Source organism: Erpetoichthys calabaricus, chromosome 12 (assembly GCF_900747795.2).
Source record: "Erpetoichthys calabaricus chromosome 12, fErpCal1.3, whole genome shotgun sequence".
Taxonomy (NCBI): domain Eukaryota; kingdom Metazoa; phylum Chordata; class Cladistia; order Polypteriformes; family Polypteridae; genus Erpetoichthys; species Erpetoichthys calabaricus.
Window position 1 is genome coordinate 51,959,669 of NC_041405.2, and position 25,296 is coordinate 51,984,964.

Below are 25,296 nucleotides of genomic sequence, written 5' to 3' on the forward strand. Positions count from 1 at the left end.
AGAGTTGTAGTCCTGGGTTAATCTTTTTTGTTTGCTTATGTAATGTTTTTGTAAGTTTTCAAGTTTTACCCACCTTTTTGTTGTGAACTTGGACTTCCAAAACATGGAAGTCCTAAAATGCACTTTCAATGATGCCTACTAGAGGAGCAAAACTGTCATGACTCGGCTAGTAATAGAGCAAATACAGAATCTTTGTAAATAAAACATTTATTGTCTAAAATTGTTCTGCATGAAGCACAATGGCAAAGAGTAGTTGCCTAAATAGGCATTAAATGTTCTGGATGAGATATCAGTCCTTTGCTGAGTCCACACAGGTATACTCCACACACTTACTCACGGCCAATTTGGAATTGCCAATGTTTGGAAAGTTTGAAGAGAACTGGAACACCCAGAAGAAAGCCCAAACCCAATATGCAAACTTCACATGGACAACTAATGGATGAAGAACATCTTGTTCTCAGCTGTTAAGAGATGAGTTGCTTCACCACATGCAGCAATGTGAAAAGTCCTCCATCTGTTCCTTTTCTACCACTTCTCTGGGTCTGAGAGAAGTGGGCACCTGTCTAAGCAAAATGCCCAGAGGTTCTTTTTTCCCTGGCCCTCCTCCGACTCCTCTAGGAGATACCCGGGTGTTCCCAGATCAGCTGAGAGATATAAATATCTCTGCAGGGAGGCATCCAGGAGGATCCAAATCAGATGCCTAAAGGCATTAAACCCTCAACTGACTCCTTTCGATGCAGAGGATCTGGGGCTCTACTTTGAGCTCCTCACAAAAGTCTGCACTTCTCTCTCTGTCACTAAGGCTGAGCCCAGACACCCTATGAAGGAAGTGCATTTGCAATGAAATCTAGTTCTTTTGGTCACCACCCAAAGCTTGTGGTTATAAATGATGGTAGGATCGTAAGTCAACCAGTAAATGAAGAGCTTTGCTTTTCAGCTCAGCTCAATTTTCACCACAACTGACGTTGCTCCAATCCTCCTGTCAATCTCTCTGTCCCTTCTTCCATAACTCATGAACAAGACCCCAAGATACTTAGACTCCTCCCCAACCTGAAGAGAGCACCTCTCCCTTTTCTGGATGAAAACCTTTAACCTTAGAATTAGAGGTACTGATCTTAAACTTAATCACTTCACATTTGGCCACATCCAAGGTTACCACCCAATGAAGCCAACAGGACCACATCATCTGCCTAAAGCAGAGGTGCTATGGTGCAGAATTCTCATGAGGGTAAAAAGAAGGTCCAGTTTTCTGCGATGCTGATAACTGTTCCTTCTGACCTTCTGTTCCTTCTGAATCTGAGATTCATCCACCAGACTGACTTTTTTTCTAGCACAATGGCATAGACCTTCCCAGGGGGACTGAGTAGTGAGATGTACCATCCGGTCACTTTTCTTGAAAATGTGGACCACTACCTCAGTTTGTCAATCCTGAGGCACAGTCCCACACCTAAATGCAATGTTAAAAAGGCACGTGAGCTAAGACAGTCCAATAACACCCAGAGTCTTCAGGACCTCTGAGCGTATATCATTCACTCCTGGGGCCTTGCCGCTGAGGACTTTTTTTAACCAGAAACCATAGATCTAGTGATGGGTGAGTGCCCCTCTGGGTCCCCTGACTCTGCTTCCTCTAAGGAAGGCATGTCAGGGAGATTCAGGAGGTCTTTCAGGTGCTCCTTCCATACTGGGGTTCAGATTTGGGTAGGTGGTTCCTCACAATCACAGTTTCCAAGTTTCATTGTCATTGCCAACATGCGTGATGAGCCTAACTATATCTAAACAATTCCTCTCTACCCCCTGCACCATCTCAGTCTTCATCCCACCCACCTGAGAGTCCCAAAAGTCAGTTTCAGCATCCTGGGATTGGTTTGCAAAGGAGCTTGTTTTTGACTGCCACCCAAACCACAATACACCAGGCAATTATGGTTCCTCCTGTCAATGGTGAGTTGACTGGAGGATGATCCCATGTTGTTCATTCATGCTGTGCTTGGCTGGGTCCCATAGGTAAAGGACTTACCACCGTGTAGTCAACAAAAAGGTCCCACCACTCCATGGCTGGGCTCCAGGATAGGGCCCCAGTTTTCTTTTTCTTGGTCAGGTTATTGGATCCTTGATAATTCTTTTCATAAAGGTTATGAGAAGCACATTTAGTCTGATCCCTCACATCGAGTGACCTTACCAGGGTTGAATTGCCTTGGACAACATAACTTCAAGGATCATTGGGATTCTCAAACTGCTCTAACCTGGCAATTCATGGAGTGCCAAGAAGGCCATTCATAGAAATCCACTCCTTAGCCAGATTACAAAGACTAACAGCATTTAAAGGAAAATAAAAATAAAAGTCAAGCCAACAAGTAAATGTACTAAAACCACAACAGCAGAATACACCTTTGATTTGTGTCTCACTAATCATTTATTTAAATCCATAGGCTGAGAGCAAAGCAGGTAAATGAAACACTTAACCTTAGACATTGGACCTGTGAAGAAGCTGTGCCACAAATTGCACCAATCAGACACAACATTAAAACCTCCTGCCTGATATTGTGCTGTCAAAACAGCTCTGACCCTTTGAGGCATGGACTCCACAAGACCTCTGAAGGTGCCCTGCAGTGTCTAGCACCAAAATGTTAGCAGCAGATCCTTGTGTTGTGAAATGAGCCTCCATGGATTGAACTTGTTTACCGGCCCTGTCATCAGGGAATATCTCAGCCATGAAGTGGTCTACGTGGTCTGCCACATATCTTTAGGTAGGTTGTATGTGTCCAAGCAGAACATTGCCCAGAGCATCAAAGTGCCTTCACTGGCTTGTCTTCTTCACATAGTATATATCCTGTTGCCATCTCTTCCCAAGATACTGTAAAGGATGAACATTTGTGATTCACCAGTGGAACCCACCTTCTTCCATTATTCCATGGTCCAGTTCAGATGGTCATGTGTCCATTGTAGGTGTTTTTGGTGGTGGACAGGGCTTAGTATTCTGACTGGTCTGTAGCTACGCAGACCCAAATGCAGTAAACTGTGTTGTACCCTGTGTTCTGACATCTTTCTGCGTGGCCAGCATTAAGTTTTTTCTGCAATTTGTGCTACAGTAGCTCTTCTGTGGGGATGCCTTCTTTCCCCACACATCACACATCAGCATCAGTTAGCCATGGGTGCCCAATACTCTGGTGCCATTTCACTAGTTGACCTTCCTTGGACCATTTTTGGTAGGTACTAACAACTGCATTACGAGAACACCTAACAATGGCTTCCATTTTAGAGACAGTTGTCTAGCCATCACAATTTGGCTGTGTGACAATGCGGGTTCGCTCCATGCTCCCATTTAGCTTCTGGAAGCCCTTGAACCCGACACCGTCGGTAATATCACCGATGAGCTAGACAGTGAGGCACAACAATGGAGCAAGAGGATGGTGCAAAAATGCCAAGGTGCTTTTATTAAAACAACAACAATCAAAGTGTTCAAATAAATAGTGCAGTGCAGCTCAAAAATCTTTAAATAAATAATCCAATAAAACAAGTGAACTGGTGAAGGTTAAAATCCAATAAATAGAAAAAATCCTTTTTAAAATGAGGATAAAACAATGGCTGGAAGCTGTCTCTTTAAAAACAAATCAGCTCAGTGCCTTTCTTCTACTGGTGACTGGCAACTCCCCTGCTTCTCCCATCCAGGCAATGCACCAGGGGAGTCACCCTAGCTGCAGCTGACCTGCTCTGCCTGCTGGTCTAGAGGCCTCCCGATCCCTTACTTCGGTTCTGCTCTCTCCAGACCGAGACTTGGGTTCCCCAGCGACCAGGACACTCACGCTGGAGAATCCACCTCCCAAGCCTCCTGACTCCCGCTGTCTTCTGCGGTGAGTCATCCTTCTTCCGGTCACTCCTGCTCCTCAACTACATGCTCAGCAGAAGCGACCACTACCAACTGCCCTCAGTGTCGGCCAAACACCCAGCTAGGGCTCACTGCTCAGTTGCCTTCTTTGCTCACTCACACACCGGCTTTCTCCTGCCTGCTTCCTGCCGCCTTTTTCTCTTCTCTTGACCTCCGTTCACTTTTTTCTTTTTTATTTCCTCCTCCTAGCCACCTCGCGCTTCTGTTTATTACAGGGACGTGGATCAGATGTGGCAATTAGCAGCTCCCGGCATCAATTACGTATGCGGACAACTCCTCACCTGTGCACTTAAGAGAGGACCGCCCACATCACGAATTCATTCGGGAACCGATCCGCCACACTACCACACACTCTCTCTAAGCCGTGAGTGTGGCGATTATTTATTTAAAAAGTGGTCTTTTTGACATGAGCTGTGGCCCCGCTACACCACAGGCTGTTGTCGAAGCAGCTTAGATCTTCAGACTTGCCCATTTTTCTTGCATCCAACATATCACCTTCAAGAACTGGCTGTCCACTTGCAGCCTAATATTTCCCTTGCTTTGGCATGTACCATTGAAACGAGAAAATCAATGTTATTCACTTCACGTACCTGTTAGTCATTTTAATGTTGTGGCTAAACAATGTGTATATGGAGAGAGTGAGATAGACATATGGGTAGGTAGATAATGAAAGGCAGTAAATGATAGATAGATAGATAGATAGATAGATAGATAGATAGATAGATAGATAGATAGATAGATAGATAGATAGATAGATAGATAGATAGATAGATAGATAGATAGATAGATAGATAGATAGATAGATAGATAGATAGATAGATAGATAGATAGATAGATAGATAGATAGATAGATAGATAGATAGATAGATAGATAGTGTCAAACTTTTAAAGTTGTTCTAATTACGTACTGGCAAAGTAGGTAGTGTTGGCACCTCTCGGTTCTTGAACTGTAGTGTGACTCCTAGCTGGGTTACCATCTGTGTGAAGTTAATTTCATATTTCTATGGCTGCGACTTCTTTCTCTAGTTCAAAGACATGCTGTTGGACTGCTTGGTGCCCCAAACCATAGTGATGTGTGGTCACAGTTTGGGTGTGCTCTCCAGTAGACTGATGTCCAGTCCAGGTTTAATCCCTGCCTGGTGCTTGTTATTTCTTTGGTAGGCTTTGGTTTTTTACCACACATCCAAAGATGGATCAGATCTGCCATTCATATTTGTATATTGGTATTAGTTGCATTATTCATTATTATGTTCAGATTGCAGACTTTCCGTGTGTTTTAGTAAATGTTATCAATTCCTTAAAACATGTCTTTAACTGTATCTGTATTTTGAAGTCTTGTGGAAGTTTGTTTGTCAAGCCAGTAAATTGAGTCAGGAGATCAGCACAAAGCCAGCTCAATACTGCCCACCTCAGCCCCACAAGCTGATGTACCATCACAGGCTTATGTCTGCCTTTTGTGAAATACACTTCTCAAGTACCCACCTTACACAATACTGTAGGGGTCTGCCTTGCTGTGCCTTCCCCAGCCCCCGTCGTGCACTGAAAGGACTCCTGTGGCTTCAACAGCTGTGGTCCAACAATAAAAAAAGCTTTCCCAACCCTATGTGGCGTCTTCAGGTTTCCAGGCCTTTCTGTGTTCCCTCCATGAGGGAGGTGACCCTTTATGGTTTAATTTGGGCAGGCTTTGTGGCTTCCTCACACTCACTCTCCTCCATGTGTTTTGTAAAACTGTAAAACCTGAGCATCTCTGTGGCTATGACGTGAGGAGCTGCAGGGCATGGAGAGTGACATATAATGGAGCAGTGACACTGAACATCCAGGGTGGGTTTGGGGTCAGTACTTAATCCAATCTAGTGACCCTTAGTCATGTTCTCAGTGGCCCATAAAATGACATTCTGCATGATAGGCTCTATGGTACATTAAAAAGCAACCAAGGTTTTGTTTGTGGAGAGTCAGCATGGAGTCTAGCTGGACAGGCCTGGCTTGATATATGACGAGGCCATAAATACCTCTGATCTGTGTTAAAGCAGAGCACTCTGGACTCTGAGCTGCTTGTTTTTATTTCAAATGAGAGTTTTCTTAGAAGCTAATTCTTCCTGCTATGTGAAGCCCATTCTTTACAGGACTTCATGTTTCTTTATTTCTGAACTCAGTGTTTGACATCAGATTAGATCTTGCTGAGATTAAGTAAAAATGTAAAATTGACAAGCACACACACACCCAGGGTTACACTGGAATAGAGAAGTGAGGCGTCTCATTAAGCAAACAGCCTCTGTAGAAGTGTGAAGGAGCTGTCACTAAAAAGTGAGTTAGGAATGAAATCCAGGGGGCATAATGGCCCAAGGAGCTGAATCTGACACCCTTGTGTTTAAACTCGACTACTGAGTATGGAAATAGAGAAACAAGAAGTCTAATTAAGAACCGATTTCAGTGAGAAGCAAAATGAGTATAAAAATTCAACTGCGAGTGCCACCCTCAAGGAGCAGAATTTGAGACCCTGTGTTAGTGAGGCTTAGTGACTAGTGCAGCTCTGAAGGGCAAACACCTCGAACTCAAGTCGCCTGCCTGTACTCCATCTGGATCTGGAGCTTCTGGATCAAAAAGTGCTATGCAAGAATAGATAGATAGATAGATAGATAGATAGATAGATAGATAGATAGATAGATAGATAGATAGATAGATAGATAGATAGATAGATAGATAGATAGATAGATAGATAGATAGATAGATAGATAGATAGATAGATAGATAGATAGATAGATAGATAGATAGATAGATAGATAGATAGATAGAGCAAGCACAAGAAGCACTGAGAGGCTCGAATCCTGCTTTTCAGCATCTCTAGTTACAAATGACTTGCTCACTTCTCTTTAAATATTCACTTCTCTTGGGATTATGGCCATCAGTCCCAATCCCTGCCACATGAAGGTGACACATTCCCCTTGTGTTTGTGTGGACCATTTCTCGATACTTTAGTTTTCTTGTCAACTCTCAAAAACAGGTAATTTTGGGTGCCTGAGGATTTTAGATGCTCCTGATGTGCATCATTGTACGAATGTATGTGGCTGGTGATAATATACCGATGTCTTGATCCTTGGTTTTCTGCAGTTGTGCCTGATGGTCCTGGGATGAGCTGCAGCTTCATGTGACCCTAAAAGTATCTATCTATCTATCTATCTATCTATCTATCTATCTATCTATCTATCTATCTATCTATCTATCTATCTATCTATCTATCTATCTATCTATCTATCTATCTATCTATCTATCTATCTAAAATTAATCAAGTGGATTGAATGAGTTTTGAATTGAACAAGTTTCGGGAGTTGCGCTCCCCAGAAGGAGGTTCACCTCGCTCCATGGTTTATTCCTGCTTTGTGAGGCTCTGGAAACTGTGTGTCCCTGCCTTAGATCAAGTGCATTTGAGAATGTACTTTTAATAAATAACTCGGACAATCAGTCATTAGGACACGTCGCTGTGTAAGGAGGGGTGCACTAACGTTTGCACCCTCCACGTTTTCCTGACTGGTGCAGTGCAGTCACTGTTGTGAAAGTGAAATTAGTTTTAAGTTAGTATGAATGCCTTCTTTGTAGAAAGATTTAAGATATGATCACTCTGCACTGGGGAACCAAAGCAGTCCCCATGTGTACATAACAGTAGCAAAGAAAGGGGCCTTCATGTCCAGGATGTCACCGTTATGGCAGAAAGGTATCAGAAAGAAGGAGACCAGACCAAAATTAAAATCTCAGACTGACTCCTAAATCATTTCATCAGCTAACCAACATGTTATTTAAAAGTTCAAGTATTGCCCATAGGAATGAATAAATAAAAAAAAATGACAAAAATATAAGAATAAAGTCAAAGTTATCCTGATATGCCCATCACATTCCACAAATGTGCTGTTAGGCAGACTGTTGACTCTAAACTGCCTCTTTTTGTGAAAATATGCCTGGCTATGGACTGGCACCCAGAAGAGATGCCAACTCTGCCTCATCTCTGAATTGGAATAAGCAGGTTTGTGTAAACAGATGAAAGAATGAATGAACGAATGACCTTAAAGAGAGTGGCAAAAGAGTCACAACTGACTCATGGTACAACTCACTTAATCTCCTACTGTTAATGTTCTACAAAGATGGAGACAATTCTACTCTGAATTAGTGATTTGTAAGTCACCATGCAGGAAAGCAACAGTTGAATAAATAAATGTAAAGGATATCGCCAGAAGGGATCAGGACCTTCATGTGGTGTGGTTGTTATGTTGTGGTGCACACTGAACTATTCCAAAGCAGTGTCACGAAGCTGTAATTCAATAGACATGTAAAGAAGCCATTGTGTGAAAAGCATCTTGCAAGAATGGATAATTGCAAGCAACTAATGGCTGACCAGCTAAAAGGTCTCCTGAGCTATCAGTGTTAATGCTTTGTTATTTTGTGATGTCCAAGTAGTGCCACCCATTGACTGTCCACTCACAGTCACCCATTTTTGTCCCCCATTCACTTTATGAATATGAAGTCTCAGTCTCTCTAGAGCCACCCATTCACGGTGTGCCATGTCTAAGAATAGGCAATGCACACTGACACTAGATGGGTTTTAGTACTGGTCTACAGCTCCTGTGAACTGAAGACAGCTCTTCTGAAGAGTTGTGACAGACAGGCTGACATACACAGTAGCCATCTCTGGTATGGTTCACAAAGTTATTAGTTAAACTCAGAAATGTAGCAGGTACTGGCACAAGGGTGTGTCTGTTTAAAGGGCTTGGTGAACAGGAGAGGGTGCAGTCGATGAGCCCCTCTTCTATTTACATGAATCAGACTTCTAAGGATGTGACGACCATTTCCGATGGAACATTGTAATAATTAAAAATAGAAAAGTACATAGGAAAAGGAAGTGCCAGTGGCCAAAGGTAGGGACTGTCACAAAAGGCTGTGTGCATCACCCATGCAGATCTTCTCTCTGTGATTAGAAGAACAGACTCAATCCATCACTAAATCTTTCCTTTCACAGAATGCACTATTACAAGTAGGCAGCCCATCCTAAGCTAGAGGACTCATTTAGGACACTGCACCATAGATGTACTCTACTGGCCCAGCATGCAGCCTTCCCAGTGCCCAACCCAACAATGTGTTCACAGTGTTGCTACCAGACCATCTCAGCCCCAGGTGAAGGCCCAAGGCCCTGAGAAGGGATTGTCCTGGGGAGCTCCCGCACGTCTGCCTAAATAATCAGTGGCTGGCCTGACATGAGTGCGCTCTCTCGGCCCCGACTCCCTGGGAAGATGAAGGCATGGAAATTAGATCTGTTTTGAAAGAAACCAATTTATCCTCCTCAATTAGAATCACATAGCTCTGAACAGGGGGTTGACGTGTTTAGAAAGCTGGACTAAATGAGAGCAGATGACCCACCTGTATAAAGCACTTGTGTTTGTTCAAGCGTCCTCTCCTTCACTCAATGGCCCTTCAATGCGTGCCCTTTGGACAGCTGTGACCCCCACCCCTTCCCCCCAGCCCAAAGCCAGCCTGACAGAGAAGCACATTTCATACATAGCAGGAGGGGCCAGGCTGGGAGAGCACCAGACAGAGTCACGGGAGCACATAATAAGAAGACCAGCATGGCTGGCATGCCGGAGGGTCACCTGGTGTCTCCCGGAGGGATGAAGAAATCAGGAGGATCAGCTGCCCTCACCTCAATGAGTCCTTGAAACCAAACCCAAACACTGACATGAACATCTTTGGGATTTGGTCTGAAACCAGAGTACTCCATGAGGACATACATACAAATGTAGGCAGATTATGGAAACTCTGCAGAGACAGTGGTCAGATGGGTTAACAATGACCACCTCTAAGAGCTGATGTATGAAATAACAAATTAGGGTCTGACTATGTAGTTTTATGGGCGGCACGGTGGCGCAGCGGTAGCACTGCTGCCTCGCAGTAAGGAGGCCCGGGGTCGCTTCCCAGGTCCTCCCTGCATGGAGTTTGCATGTTCTCCCCGTGTCTGCGTGGGTTTCCTCTGGGTGTACTGTTTTCCTCCCACAGTCCAAAGACATGCAGGTTAGATGCGTTGGCGGTCTGAAATTGTCCCTAGTATGTGCTTGGTGTGTGGGTGTGGGTGTGTGTGTGTGTTCTGTGGTGGGCTGGTGCCCTGCCTGGGATTTATTCCTGCCTTGTGCCCTGTGTTGGCTGGGATTGGCTCCAGCAGACCCCCGTGACCCAGTGTTAGGAAATAGCGGGTTGGAAAATGACTGACTGACTGACTGTGTATGTGTATAAACTGCGCCAAGCACAAAGCGTCCAGTCTAAAAGACCTGCAAAATCAAACCCCCTCTTTGCCAAATTTGGTCGAGTCAGAGTTCAGATCTCAATCCTAATGAGAATTTCTGACTGAACTTGGTAAATGCTGTTCACTCCAATCAACATGCAGCCTGATAGAGCTTGAACAGTTTTGCAAAGAAGAATGGGAGAAAATTACAGAGTCCAGAGCTGATAGAGACCTATGCACACAGACTCAAGGCTGTCACATCTACTAAACCGACTTGGAGGGGGTGCGTACTTACGATCAGTTTAGACTCATTTTGAAACTAGTATGATGCACTATGGAACACAGCACGTTTTGGTAATAATCAAAGAATCATTTCCATTTGAACCCCTGAGTATTCCTCAATCAATGAATTTGCGGGGTGCACCAGTTAATCATGGGACTACTGTATATATGTGTGTTTGAGAATATACACTGTGGGACATGGCCGGTCTTTTATCCCGGCAAATACCCCCAGGCCACCAGGTGGAGCCCTGCCTGCAACATAGAGGTGCCCCGAGTTCCATCAGGGCATCATGGACAGTGGAGTTTTTCATCACAGCCCTGCTGGATACCATGGGTACCTCCAGAGGACGCTGCAGGAAGGCGCAGAGACTATTATGTGCCCTATAGCCCGGAAGTATGTCGTAGTCATAGCGACAGGAAGAATGACGTGCTTCCGAGGTGAAGAAGAGTTTTTATCTGACCCGGAAGTGTTCCAGGTCACGTGGACAGAGAGGGCGAAACACTTCCAGGTCAAGGACTATAAAAGGACTATGGGAAATCCCAGACGTCGAGCTGAGCTGGGTGGAAGGGTGGCAATGCGTCTGGGAGTGTAGAGGATTGTATTGATTGATTATTGGTGATTTATGAGTATTGTGGAGTGAAGGGTGCTTTGTGAACGTTATTGTTAAAAAAAAATAATATTTGGACTTTTACCTGGTGTCTGGAGTCAAGTCAGAGGGTTCAAGAGGATGACAGCGCCCTCTATGTGTCACAACACACATATGCATATATATAGTACATACCATAATGGATGGATGAGTATGAGGAACAATACCTTACCAATCCGGGAAGCCATAATGGATGGACTGCATAGGTGGTTATGAAACCCAGCGGGGATGGCATTAGGTTCCTATCCCAGTTGGGATGGTCATATAATGTATGGATTGGGGGAGACTGGTTCTTGGGGGGCAATTTATCCCCCAGGACAAAAGGTAGCAGTACTTCCAAGTCCAATATACAAGGAGCCATCTTGCCTCACATAGGTGAGTCAGACTCAGGAGGAAGAGGATGACACTCAATGTGAAAATAAAGCAAATAACTTGTTTTAACTTGGAACTGAGTCCGTGATAGCTGTGTCTGGTGTTCTGGGCTCACTGATGCCCCCTAGAGTCCACTATATCTACATATATATTTGCTTCCACTTATTATGTGTCAATAGTATTCACTCCTTGAAAGTTTTTTTTTGACATTGATCAACAGGCAAAAATACTTTTTAATATCAAAATGATCTCTGCAAAGTGGTCTGCAAAGTGGTCTAAATTACAAACATAAAACAGGAACAAATTGATCACATAAGTATTTGCCCCCTTTAATATGACACAGCTAAATCATCACTGGTGTAGCCAATTGCTTTTTGAAGTCCCAGCATTAGTTCAAAGGAGATCACCTGTCTGGGGTTTCAGATGATTATCTTATAAATGGACCTTATCTGTAAGGGACAACTTGTGGTCAGCCAGTATCATGACCTAACCTACACTGAAAGCAAATCCATGAAAAGAGGACTGATAAGCACAAGCCTGGGGATGGAGACAAGAAAATATCCCTTGGAGTCTAGTTAAACCAGTCATTAAGAAGTGGGAAGAATGTGGCACAGATATAATTCTGCAAGAGCAGACCATCTACAAAAGCAGAGTGATAATGCAAGGAGACCAGTGATGCAGGCCAACAAGAGACCTATGATAGCTCTGAAGGAGATGCAAGCTACAGTTGTTGAGATTGGAGAAACTGTGATGACAACAACTGCTGCCCTGGTGCTTCACCAATGGAACCTTTATAGGCCTTCAGACTAAACATCATGTTTGCTGCAAGCAACACATGCATTATTAAAAAAAAAACAAAAAAATAAATAAAACACCCCATCCCCATTATAAAGTGTGGTGATGGCAGCCTCATGCCATGGAGATGCTTCTCTGTAGCAAGCCCTGGAAAGCTTCCATGGGTACAAAGTAAAATGCCTGCAGCAAAGCAGATTGAAATTCTGAGATCCTCATCAGTCTGCAAAAACCTGCACCATGGGAGAAGATTTGTTCTCCAGCAAGACAACAACTCAAAGCATATCCTGGAGTGGTCGAGTCAGAGTTTAGATCTCAATCCTAATGAGAATTTCTGACTGAACTTGGTAAATGCTGTTCACTCCCAATCAACATGCAGCCTGATAGAGCTTGAACAGTTTTACAAAGAAGAATGGGCGAAAATGACAGAGTCCAGAGCTGATAGAGACCTATTCACACAGACTCAAGGCTGTCACATCTACTAAACCGACTTGGAGGGGTGCGTACTTACGATCAGTTATATTGTTATTCTGCATCGGTCTGTTGTTTGGAAAAAAGAGCTGAGCCAAAAGGCAAAGCTCTCAATTTACCGGTCGGTCTACATTCCTACCCTCACCTATGGTCATGAGCTGTGGGTAGTGACCGAAAGAACAAGATCATGAATACAAGTGGCTGAAATGAGTTTCCTCCGTAGGGTGTCTGGACTTTACCTTAAAGGTAGGGTGAGAAGCTCGGTCATCCGGCAGGAGCTCAGAGTAGAGACACTGCTCCTCTGCATCGAGAGGAGTCAGATGAGGTGGCTCAGGCATCTGATCAGGATGCCTCCTGGACTCCTCCCTGGTGAGGTGTGCTGGGCACGTCTAACCAGGAGGAGGCCCCGGGGAAGACCCAGGACATTCTGGAGGGACTATGTCTCTCAGCTGGCCTGGGAACGCCTTGGGATTCCCCCGGAAGAGCTAGTAGAAGTGGCCAGGGAGAGGGAAGTCTGGGCATCTCTGCTCAAGCTGCTGCCCCCGCGACCCGATCTCGGATAAGCGGAAGAGGATGGATGGATGGATGGATGGATGGATGGATGGATGGATGGATGGATGGATGGATGGATGGATGGATGGATGGATGGATAAATTGTTATTATATTTGCAATTTATTTAGACCACTTTGCAGAGATCATTTTTCACTTTGACATTAAAGAAGAGTCTATCTATTGATAAGTGTCAAAAAAAATTAAATCCATTGTACTTCAATGTTACATACTAATAATATGTGGAATCTTCCAAGGGGTGAATACTTTTTACAGGCACTGTATGTTATATATAAATATATGTATGTATTGTGAGGGAATGCCGGCCGGAATGCCCTCAAGGTGGAAGTACAGGGGGAGATGGTTTCTACAGAGTTTTGTCTCCCCCAGGACACTAGATGTCAGCGAGCCCAGGCTCGTATCCCCACATGGGTGCCCACATGGTATGCCAAGTATTGTAGTCCTGGGGGAAAACCTTGTTGGGTCCTGTGGGGGCTACCAGGGGGAAACTGCAGAATTTGGGAGTCCCTACTCCTTACGGTTCCAACCTTACCTAGAAGTGCTTCAGAGCTGCAGCATCATATCACCAGAACAACTCTCAGAGATTGAATAAAAGGAGCTGCCTGAGTCTGGCAGAATGTGGATGAAGCTTGCGACGAGGAGTGGAGGAGGCAGTAACCAGTGGCAGAGAAAGAAAGGAAAGAGTTCTGCATGTGCTTGTGTGTTGCTTATACTTGTGGCTGTGGTGGGAAATGCTTTCTTAAGAAGAGTTTCTCACAATAAAAGGCTCTTTTGTCTTTTAACTTTTGTCTTTTAACTTTTGTCCGAGCCTGTTTGTGTTGGGTGTTAGGGGAGTTGTAGCTCCCCCTGGTGTGCACAGTATATATATTCTGTACTTATTCTGTATACATTTAAAATGCCTCATTATTATTATTATTATTATTAATTACTCATATTAGTGATAAACAGTAAGCAGAGGGCTGATATAAATCTTGGAGGTGTTACAATTCAGTCCCAAATTTAAAAAAGTCCCTAAGCATAGTACCACATCTTCCCAATATTCTTTAGTTAAATGATTTGTGAAGATGCCAATGCTGTTCAAGTGGTTAAAAGTGCTGCCTCAAGGGTGTTGCTTCCTGGGGTTCAATCTCTGTGCCATGCTTGTGTCCATGTCGAGTGCGCATGGCCTCCATGTGTCTGTGTGGCTTCACCCATTCCCAAAGACATGCAGGTTTGGTTTGTTGGCCTGGTGTTTGTGTGCATTGGCCCAATAATGGACTGGTGCCCTGCCTAAAGTTAATGCTGCCAGGGTTGGTACTGGCCATTTGTGACCCTGATCACTTTGTGTGTGCAAATGTAGCTGGGGCTGAATGGCACCAGCAGACCCCCATTCTATTCTGTTCCTCGAATGTTTTGTGTGGGGTGCATTCCCTTCCCTTCCATAAAGTGATTGAGGTTCTTACTGAGTGAGCCTCCCAGTCCTGCGATGACCCTGTTGTCCTCCTGCCTTCCTTGGCCATGTCTTATTTGATATCTACTCTTACTTATTTTTTTCATTTCCTTTGTTTTTATTTCATTAATTTAAATTCCAATTTCCTGTCAGTCTGGAAGGACATTTGGGTGAATCACATACTGTATCGGTGGGATGCCTGGGCTGAATACCAGCTGTGCAAACTATCCGTCCTGGTGACCCTCTGATCATTGTGATGGTCATCCCTTGCAGCTGCTCTTCAGTGACTGCACTGACCAGTCCTGATTGATCACCAGACAGTGCCTTCCAGAATTACAACAGTGACTAATAGGGCCACTCAGGGACGCATACTTGACTTGGGAGGTAAGAAAGGCTCTTCAAGGGACAGTCTCCAGTGGCGCTGGCACACCTTCAGCATTAAGCTTGTTTCTGTGCGAGATGAGGCCTGGCCATCCTGCTGCATCAATATCCCTGAAGCAGAATCACTGCTGATCCCTGACCATCCTATAAAATGCCTTTCAGGCAGTAGCCCAGCACTTAGATGACCAAGCACAGGTGACAGGAGTTTTTTTAGTACTTTATTCCAAATGGCAGTGAGTCCTGAAGAGGAATATTTTTAACAGCCACCCCCCACAGTTAACAGGGAAACTAAAAAGGGTCCAAGAGAAGCAAAGAAACAGGAATAGACACTAACCATAAGCAGAAAAGAATTAGTTGTCAAAGAGACCCTTTCGTGCAGTAAAGGACAGACTGGCGTTTCCTTTTTTGCCAGGCTTGATCACAAGTCTGTGATGCCAGACACACTTAGTATCAGTTGCTTTTTGAATGGGTCTCTCTTTAGGATGCAGCTTCTGTGTCTTATCTGATAAAATGATCAATCACCAAGTGACATCTCAGAGCCATTTTCTCGTGATACCAGTTAAACATTCAGCTTGAACAAAGAGCTATAACTCAATGACTGGCAACCTTGATGTGCAGAACTTCACACCAGTGTTAACCAAAAGGATGGGCTTATGTGCTCCCTAGAAACCATTGGCAAGGTCTCTATTCCTTCTTTTAAAAACCTTTGTAAAACCCAAATCTCATCTCTGATCATCAATCTCACTACACTGAACCTGGCCGTAACTTTAGCTGTCCATAGCCGGACCCCATAGTCAATAGTGTGGCAGAAGCAGAGGCTGCAGTAATCCCTTTACTTCAAAGGGCAACTGTGCTGGACATGAAGGTGGAAGACTTGTCAATATTGGAGTCGGATAAGGGTACCATTAGTCCAAACCTTGCTGAGGATTAGCAAGTGTACAAGCAGACAAAGACTGCATATGTAAAAGTCAAACATTCGTCTTGGTAACAATGGGTACTGACTGATCACCACTTGTTCAGAAAATGTGATTTTGTTAGCAAATAGAGGACCAGCATAGTATTTAAACTTCAAAAGAGAAACTGCAGTACTGCCCAGAAGGTGCAACCAACACCAAGAAGAAGACAATCTCCTAAAACAAAGAAAGAAGAGCATGGTGGAGATCCTTCCATTTGATTGGAGAAAACCAACCAGAAAAGGAACAAAGCATCACCTATACCAGCACCTTATGTACACTTACTTTGATTGTGAGAATTATTAATTGTAACTAAGTAATTAGGACAAAGCCAGCTAGTGTGTTATGGTATCGGTGTAACTGTAACTAAAAGGTAAAAACCTTATAAAGGATAAGTTCAGTTGTTGTAAGTTTTTCATTATAAATCCAGCAGCATCTTGCACACAAATCAAGTAGCAACTAAGGTGAGTGCAGTGGTAAGCTAGCGAGGAATAGCTGTGAGTAAACCAATGCCACCTTCACAGTGCAGGTGATGCAGACTTAATAACTATCTAAAGAACTTCTCTATTTTAACCGTAACAAACTAAAAGATTTTTCTATAAGAGAGAAAAGGTTCAACAAAGCTAACGTAATTTTATGTTTTATGTTATTTGATACTGTATTTTGTCTATATATCTATACATGTATTTGCGTATATCTATCTAAATAGTATTGTTTCTTGTAGCAAGCGTGTCTGGTTTACTTTTAAAATAAGTCTATCGCCATGACCAGACCACAACAGAGAAAATGAAAATGTTTAATGTAAACATTTGCCAATTTATGAACCACATTCATAAATTGTACATATCTCTTCATATTTCTGGTGCCCCAGCTGGAAAGTGAAACAGAGACCTCTCACTCCAACTACACAATTTGGTGTTACTTAGTGGGCATTTTGTTAATGCTTTAATTAATTGCCAGCACTGATTATTAATTAACTGAGTGATCAATTCAACCTTTTTTCCTACAACAGGACCATAGATAGGCTGCCCAACAGTGCCAGGGAAACACAAAAATCCCCATTATGGTGTTCTGGTAATGCAACAGACTAGTGACCAGCAGCTCAGCTCAAGGAGCCTGCTCGTAGGCAGCAGACAAGCACAAAACCCCAAAGAGTGGAAGGAAAACACAAATGGTGCTACAAGAGAAGCAAAGGAGAAGATGCCATCATGATCAGCAGAGGCACACAAGTGGGCCCCATGGCAGTGCAAAGGATACACACAAAAGGCCTCATGAAACTGGGAGTCTAACACAAAAACAAATGGGCCAAGCAAAGGAATTAAAAAATATACAATGGACGCTGTCATGAGCACAAGGGGCTCACAAATGGAACCTCACAAGATACAAATTAAAGCTCTCTGACCACTTACAGTCATATGAAAAAGTTTGGGAACCCCTCTTAATTCTTTGAATTTTTGTTTATCATTGGCTGAGCTTTCAAAGTAGCAACTTCCTTTTAATATATGACATGCCTTATGGAAACAGTAGTATTTCAGCAGGGACATTAAGTTTATTGGATTAACAGAAAATATGCAATTTGCATCATAACAAAATTAGACAGGTGCATAAATTTGGGCACCCCAACAGAGATATTACATCAATACTTAGTTGAGCCTCCTTTTGCAAATATAACAGCCTCTAGACGCCTCCTGTTAGCCTTTGATGAGTGTCTGGATTCTGGATGGAGGTATTTTTGACCATTCTTCCATATAAAATCTCTCCAGTTCAGTTAAATTTGATGGCTGCCAAGCATGGACAAATCATCCCATAGATTTTCGATGATATTCAAGTCAGGGGACTGTGACAGCCATTCCAGAACATTGTACTTCTCCCTCTGCATGAATGCCTTTGTAGATTTCGAACTGTGTTTTGGGTTATTGTCTTGTTGGAATTTCCAACCCCTGCGTAACTTCAACTTTGTGACTGATGCTTGAACATTATCCTGAAGAATTTGTTGATATTGGGTTGAATTCATCTGACCCTCAACTTTAACAAGGGCCCCAGTCCCTGAACTAGCCACACAGCCCCACAGCATGATGGAACCTCCATCAAATATGACAGTAGGTAGCAGGTGTTTTTCTTGGAATGCGGTGTTCTTCTTCCTCCATATAAAACACTTTTTGTTATGACCAAATAACTCAATTTTTGTCTCATCAGTCCAAAGCACTTTGTTCCAAAATTAATCTGGCTTGTCTGAATGAGCATTTGCATACAACAAGCGACTTCGTTTGTGGCGTGAGTGCAGAAAGGGCTTCTTTCTCATCACCCTGCCATACAGATGTTCTTTGTGCAAATTGTGCTGAATTGTAGAACGATGTACAGATACACCATCTGCAGCAAGATGTTTTTACAGGTTTTTGGAGGTGATCTGTGGGTTGTCTGTAACCATTCTCACAATCCTACGCATATGCCACTCCTGTATTTTTCTTGGCCTACCAGACCTGGGTTTAACAACAACTGTGCCTGTGGCCTTCCATTTCCTGATTCCATTTCTTACAGTTGAAACTGACAGTTTAAACCTCTGAGATAGCTTTTTGTAGCCTTCCCCTAAACCATGAGACTGAACAATCTTTGTTTTCAGATCTTTTGAGAGTTGCTTTGAGGATCCTATGCTCTCAATCTTCAGAGGAGAGTCAAAGGGAAGCACAACTTGCAATTGACCACCTTAAATACCTTTTCTCATGATTGGACACACCTGTCTATGAAGTTCAAGACTTAACGAGCTAATCCAACCAATTTGGTGTTGCCAGTAATCAGTATAGAGCAGTTACTGTACATGCATTCAAATCAGCAAAATTACAAGGGGACACAAATTTTTGCACAGTCAGTTTTCACATTTGATTTAATTTCATACAACTAAATACTGCTCCACTAAATATCTTTGTTCGGAAAACACCCCAGTACTCAGATGTTCCTAGGAAATGAAAGACATACCACTGTTATCCTTTTTGTTGAAAGTAAAGTAAATTATTATGCAGGCTGAGAGGGGTTCCCAAACTTTTTCATATGACTGTACAACCAACCCACCAGTAACTAGCAGATGAAAATAAGAAAAACATAAATGTGCCCAACAAGTGTGCTGGAAAATTTTAAATATAAGAGAGTTATTCAAGAGAGTCTGGGAATCACAATGCAGACCATCTAGTGAAGGAAGGAACCATGAAGGTGCTCCAGTGACATTATGGAGAACCACAAAACAGCCCTCTAATAACTGGCCAAACACCTAGTCAAGTGCCACAAAAGTGCCAGTGTCAGCCTATAGCAATCACTCATTGAGTTAGATAGAAGGAGAACATTAAAACATGATTGGCCATAATTAAGGGCATGTACACCAACTGGTAAATGGTAAATAAGAAAGATGAGGGCATTGTGATAAAGAAGATAAAAACAAAACCATGTGAGCAAAATGAGTTTATCAGAAACCAAGCGACTACAGCAAAAATCATAAATATGGGAGCAGAGGCGTAGCTGGGGGGGGAGGCAAGGGGGGACATCTGTCCCCGGGCGCAGCATGCAGGGGGCGCCAAATTGATGTTCCCCATTGCATTTTGGCAAACAGGAGGGGGCGCAAAATCTTCAGTTGTTCCCAGGCGCTGAAAACCCTGGCTAAGCATCTGTATGGGAGATAACAAAGATAAGTGTAAAAATGAGGACTACAGTCCATCCATCCCTCCCTCCATTTTGTTTAGCGTCTAGTGATGGTGGTCCAGAATTTAACTCAGCAGCATAATGAGAAAAGAACCCATTACAGGGCCTACTCATGTAAACTCCTAATAACTCACCCTGGGCTAATTTAGAAACACTGGTCAACATAACTGGTATGTCATTGGAATGTGGGATGAAGATTTGAGACCCCCGAAAAAAAAAAAAACACTGAAACATCAGAATGTGAACAGTTAGAAAGTTACCAGGATTCAAATCTGGTCTTACAGTTTCCAACTCTCCTAGTTTTGCCAGTCATGCAGACCCACTATGGACACCCCACAACACACCATTGTACAGAAACATTTACAGGTCTCAAAAGGGTCCAACGCTGGTAACAATATATTGACTTAAAGGTCTGATTCAACATACTGAGCTCAATTCTCACTGCAAGGACTTTCATGGCACTTAATTCAACTCCTCACTAGTGGTGACAGCTACAGTACATGAACTTATGGCTAAAAGTGGCTGGTGGTAATTATGGTCAACAACAACAAGATTCTTTGTGAGGTTAAGAAAGAGGCCATGAGCTCAATGTTAGTAAGAGGTTTTCCAGATTTGATGTAGAGGTGCAGACAGTTCTCACCCGAAACCAGGCTCAGGTCTGGGATGTGTATGGTGAGCACATGGAGGATGACTATGCAGGCAACCTCAAAAGGAATATAAGTAAACCAGGTGATGGCTGAATGTCACCTGCGCTGGGCTCACTACAGATAGGGAAACATTAACTGAGAATGTGGATAACATTGAATGGTGGATAGGACACTTTGAGGAACTTCTGAACTCAGTTCCAGGGCGCATCTTGAAGGCTTGGGGGATTTAGACAGTATGTCTGAAGCTCACGAGGTGCAAAACATCCCCAAAGGCACTAGATATGCTGACACACTGAGTGGAAGACTGACCTCTGAACTGGCAGACTGGAACACTGGCATACTGACCCTTAGTGCCAGTATTTTTAATTCTTCTCCTTCATTGTTGTCTGGTCATATCTTAGTGTAACTTTTGTTAATTTGTGTCCAAAGTATTTTGACATTAGTTGTTTATTAAGCTTTTATCAAAACTCAGTGGATTAGATCAAAAAGGGAATATAGCCACCTGGATAAAACAAAAAGACCCCTCACCTTATCATAAGTTAAGATAAGACTCCAAAAATAACTATTGATTTGACGAAAGAGGAGGCATCCACCTAACTGTTACATTTTAACCAGAGTATATGGATCACAGTTAACCTGATATAATGTAAGTACAACTGATTTGGAGCATCGATGGATGGATGAATGAATGGATGGACTGATGGATCAACGGATGGTTCTCTTCTGTTGTATTACATCTGTAACTCTAAATGAGCTGTTTTCCTGTCCTCAGCAAAGAGTGCTGTATAAGAATAGTCAGAATAAGAACAGCAAGAGATAAAAAGGAATGCAACAGCAGACTGACACAGCAAGGAAAAAGGTGTGTAATGATGATGATGAAAAACAGAAATGCTCATTAAAATTAAGAGAAGAACACAAATTGGAGTCCCGTGTTTATGGCAGAGGGTCAAAAACAAGTCTGGTACTGAATACCCAATCAGATCCCACAAGAGCAGAAATGGTCTACTAAGCAGTGGAAGCAGTGCCGTCACTGTGCAGACCCCACCAAAACAGCAAATGAACACTAATTGGAACTGCAAGAATGGCACAGAAATAAAAGTGGATGCCACAGAGGAGACAGGGAGACAAAGGGAACACAGCTGGAAACTTGTTAAGGGTAAATTTCACACAAACATTAGGAAGTTTGTCTTTACACAGAGAACCTTAGACACATGGAATAAGCTACTAAGTAATGTGGTAGACAGTAAGACTTTAAGGACTTTCAAAACTAGACTTGATGTTATTTTGGAAGAATTAAGTGGACAGGACTGGCAAGCTTTGTTGGGCTGAGTGGCCTGTTCTCATGTAGATTGTTCTAATGTTCTAACACCAGTAGCACAAAAGTGCTCTAAATGGAACCCAGGAGTGCTATCCTCCATAAAAATGGCAATGAAATAAAAAATCACCATAGGGAAACACAATGGCATACTGGCAAGAATAACATGCAGCCAGTCTTCCTTCCATTTCCTACCCTGCTTATTTAGTTTAGAGAGCACTGGGAACATGGCAATAACAAAGCTTCAATTAGATGGGGTACCAATCCATAGCGAGGCACACCCACACTCATTCATATTGTGCCAATATGAAGCAGCCAGTCAACATAACCCATACATCTTTGAGGAACCCAACGGAACAATGCCACAAAGGAAGGGAAAAGCACAAATTAACTTCCCCTAAAGAGTTAAAAAAACACAAATGCAAATCACAAAAGTGGCAAAGAAATGCCCGTGGGCACCACCAAAGTGAGAACGAACACAAAAGACCTTTTTTCTCTGAAAAGAGACACATATGACTTCTGTTTATGTAACACTAATGCTTATGGGCATTCTAACAACCAGGCACAACCAGGCACAACTTCCTTCCCGATTGGCATAAGAGATTGGCACAGTCCACATTTGCTCCATTACTTTTCGCAGTCTTAAAGCTGGCATGAGACAGGAGATGTTATATTTATGGACATATAGTCAGTTCACATCACTTAGCACAACTGCCATGTAAGTCCCCACATGTGCCCAGGCTGCCTTGCCAGCCTTTTGACTGACTTATGTAAAGGGCTTCCATTAAGAGGAGGACAGCTTACTGGCCCCTGGCAGCTTTATAGTAAACATCTGCTAGTGATATCCGGCGAGTGCGTCCAGCGGCGGCCTCTGTAAATCACTTTTTTTGTAATGTAAACAGCCAGCTGCTGAGCAGCAGGTCCAGCGGGCAGATTTATTGCCCTACATAAAGGGGGGAGAGAAGAGTCTGGAGTGAGGCAAGGGGAACATGTGGGTGGTACAAGGGCCCAAATTCACAGAAATTGTAGGAGACAGCACTGCTAACAGTCTTTGCTAGCCATTCCCACAAGCTCATCGGTCCGAGACACAGATGCCATCACTTGAAATGGCTGAGAGGATGTGAAGCAGGTCATGGTACCTACAAGGTCAACAAATGAGCCCTTCTTTCCAAAGAGTTCCCATTTCAGACAAAGCTCAGAGCAAAGTCAAATGCTGACAAAAAGACAAGTGCCCGCTGGATCACAAGCAGGATGTAGAGGTTTGACTTTTATACGTTGATTTACAAATTAGTTGGCACTTCTTTCAGACCATCTCATGGTTTCCTGTTAAAACATGCTGTACTCTATGTGACTTGGAATGGTGACCACTATGAAAGGCACTATATAAATACAAGTTCAGTAAATAAGTTATTATACTTCAGCAACTAAGGCATCTACCCACATATGAGTGCCACTGAAAGTGCTGCTCTTGTAATTTTGCCTATGGACCAGACAGAAAGGGCACCTCAAGGGCATGGCCAGCATTATTATATTGCCACAATTGTGACCACAGGGTGGTCACTATATCATTATCATTTTACAGAGCACCATTTAGACTGAATATGATTCCAAAGTGCATTTAGCAAATAATCACTGAAAAGAATGCCAGGATATTTCCTGCCTGGTCCATGCTTGTGCAACACAGGGGGCTGATGCCAGCAGGGTAATATTGAGCAAAAAGTAGAAACGTGTGAAGCAGAACAAGCAACAAAGACAAAGAGTAAAAGGAGCTGTCATCACAAGGTCCTATGTGGACACCTTTGAAGCCTCAAGAATCCTCTCAGTGTCCCCCAGACAGAAGATCAGAATTTTGGCCTCTCTAAGACCCCCCTTCTCAGTCCACCCCTGCCTCAGACATCTCCTGCAACTGAGGCACGCAAAGCACATTGGTGAGGATGGATTCTGTGCCAAGTGCTCGCATGAAGCTTTGTTTCTCTTTGCTTTTCTTGCCACGCAAATCCTAATTAGGAAGTTTGTGGTCGTTAGGGGGGGTGAAAGGGTGGGTGAATAGGGATTTTCTATGGAAGATTGAGTAAAACGTTTGAATCAAGGCCAAGGACATCCTCAAGTTTCGCTGAGTGATCTGGGCAGGAAGGCAGGAAGTGAAGGGTGGCTTGAGTCAGTGCTTACACACTCTTATCAAAAAGGCCTTACTGGTATATAACAGCACCAACCCACTAACCCACTACCCACCTAGACATGCAGTCAGATCACTGGTGGAATTGTGGCCAGGATAGGAATTAAGGAGTTACACCTATGTGATGCCCACCCCACTTTACTTAAAGCCACCATACAGCTTCAGTCCAAAGGCTGCTTGACATTCTAGCTGGCATTGAGAGTCTGGGCACTGCACTGAAGGATCATGAAGTGGACAGATGGATTAGTATGGGAAATGGGCACACAATGTTTATCCAGGAGCAGGAAGCATGCAGGTTTGCTGGTCTGGTGGCTGCCCACATTAGTGTATCCCAGCTTGACTCTACTGCCACAGTTTCTTCGGTCAGCAAGGTTGGGTCTCCAGAATGATACGTACCTCGTCTCTGCTTGTCATTGTATAAACCAGCAGATGACCATGCAAACTGAAGACCTCCTCCACCTCAGTGTTGAACTGGTTCTACACATGTAGGAGTTGAGCACTGAGGAGGGCCGACGGCCTCGAACTTCTGATTCTGTACATTAGGATGAGCAGCGGGACAGCCTGACAGTCAGACATGAGGCTGATTATCTGCCATTCTGAGGAGTTCTTTGCTCTTTTTTCTGCATTTCTTATCCAATGTGGCTCCTCATGGTGGTCTCCAACTAGCCTAAACGACGCCCAGTGATGTATGCTCCTGGGATGAAGAGAGGTCTGCTGCCTGATAAGACAGCGCCCAGCTGGCGGCTCAGGCGAAAGCAGATAAGTGGAGATTGATGAGATGATAGGTGCTGGTCCTCCTGCTGCTGGAAACCATTGAATTATGGCCTGCCTTGGGAATAAATCTCTGCCCTTTGACTCCTAGATAACTAGCGGCACAGCTGAAGCACCATGCAGTGCCAGACTCTGGGTGCTATTACTCTAGGAAATCCTGTCATGGCACCCCTTGACTTGTAGCGACTGCCCGGCACACCATCAGCCAAGGCTGTAGACCAGACATGGGCCTCCATTTTGGAAAAAACACAATATGCAAATGAAATCTGAAACAAAAATCAAGAAGGCACACTTAAGCCCATGTCACATTAGATGAATTTTCCTGCAATGTTCAGTTGTAACCTTCATTTACACAATCTTACACAATCAGTTGTCATTGTGTTTCTGTGAAGCCACTGTATCAGCCTTCTTTGAAAGGTTTCTGCACTTTTGTGCTTCTGGGCTTTTTTAGTATGGCGGCTTTTCCAACATTGCAATCCTTAGTCTGGTGGTCCGGACACCTGCTCCTGTGAAATGTGCTGTCATTGGTCAAGCTGATACTGAGTCATGAACATGGCTGCCAGTATCTCAGTTTGCACCAAGAAACAATAGATAACTGCTGTTCAATGTTCATTGGCATAAAGCTGTTAAAGGAGTTGAAATTCACAACCACTTACACAA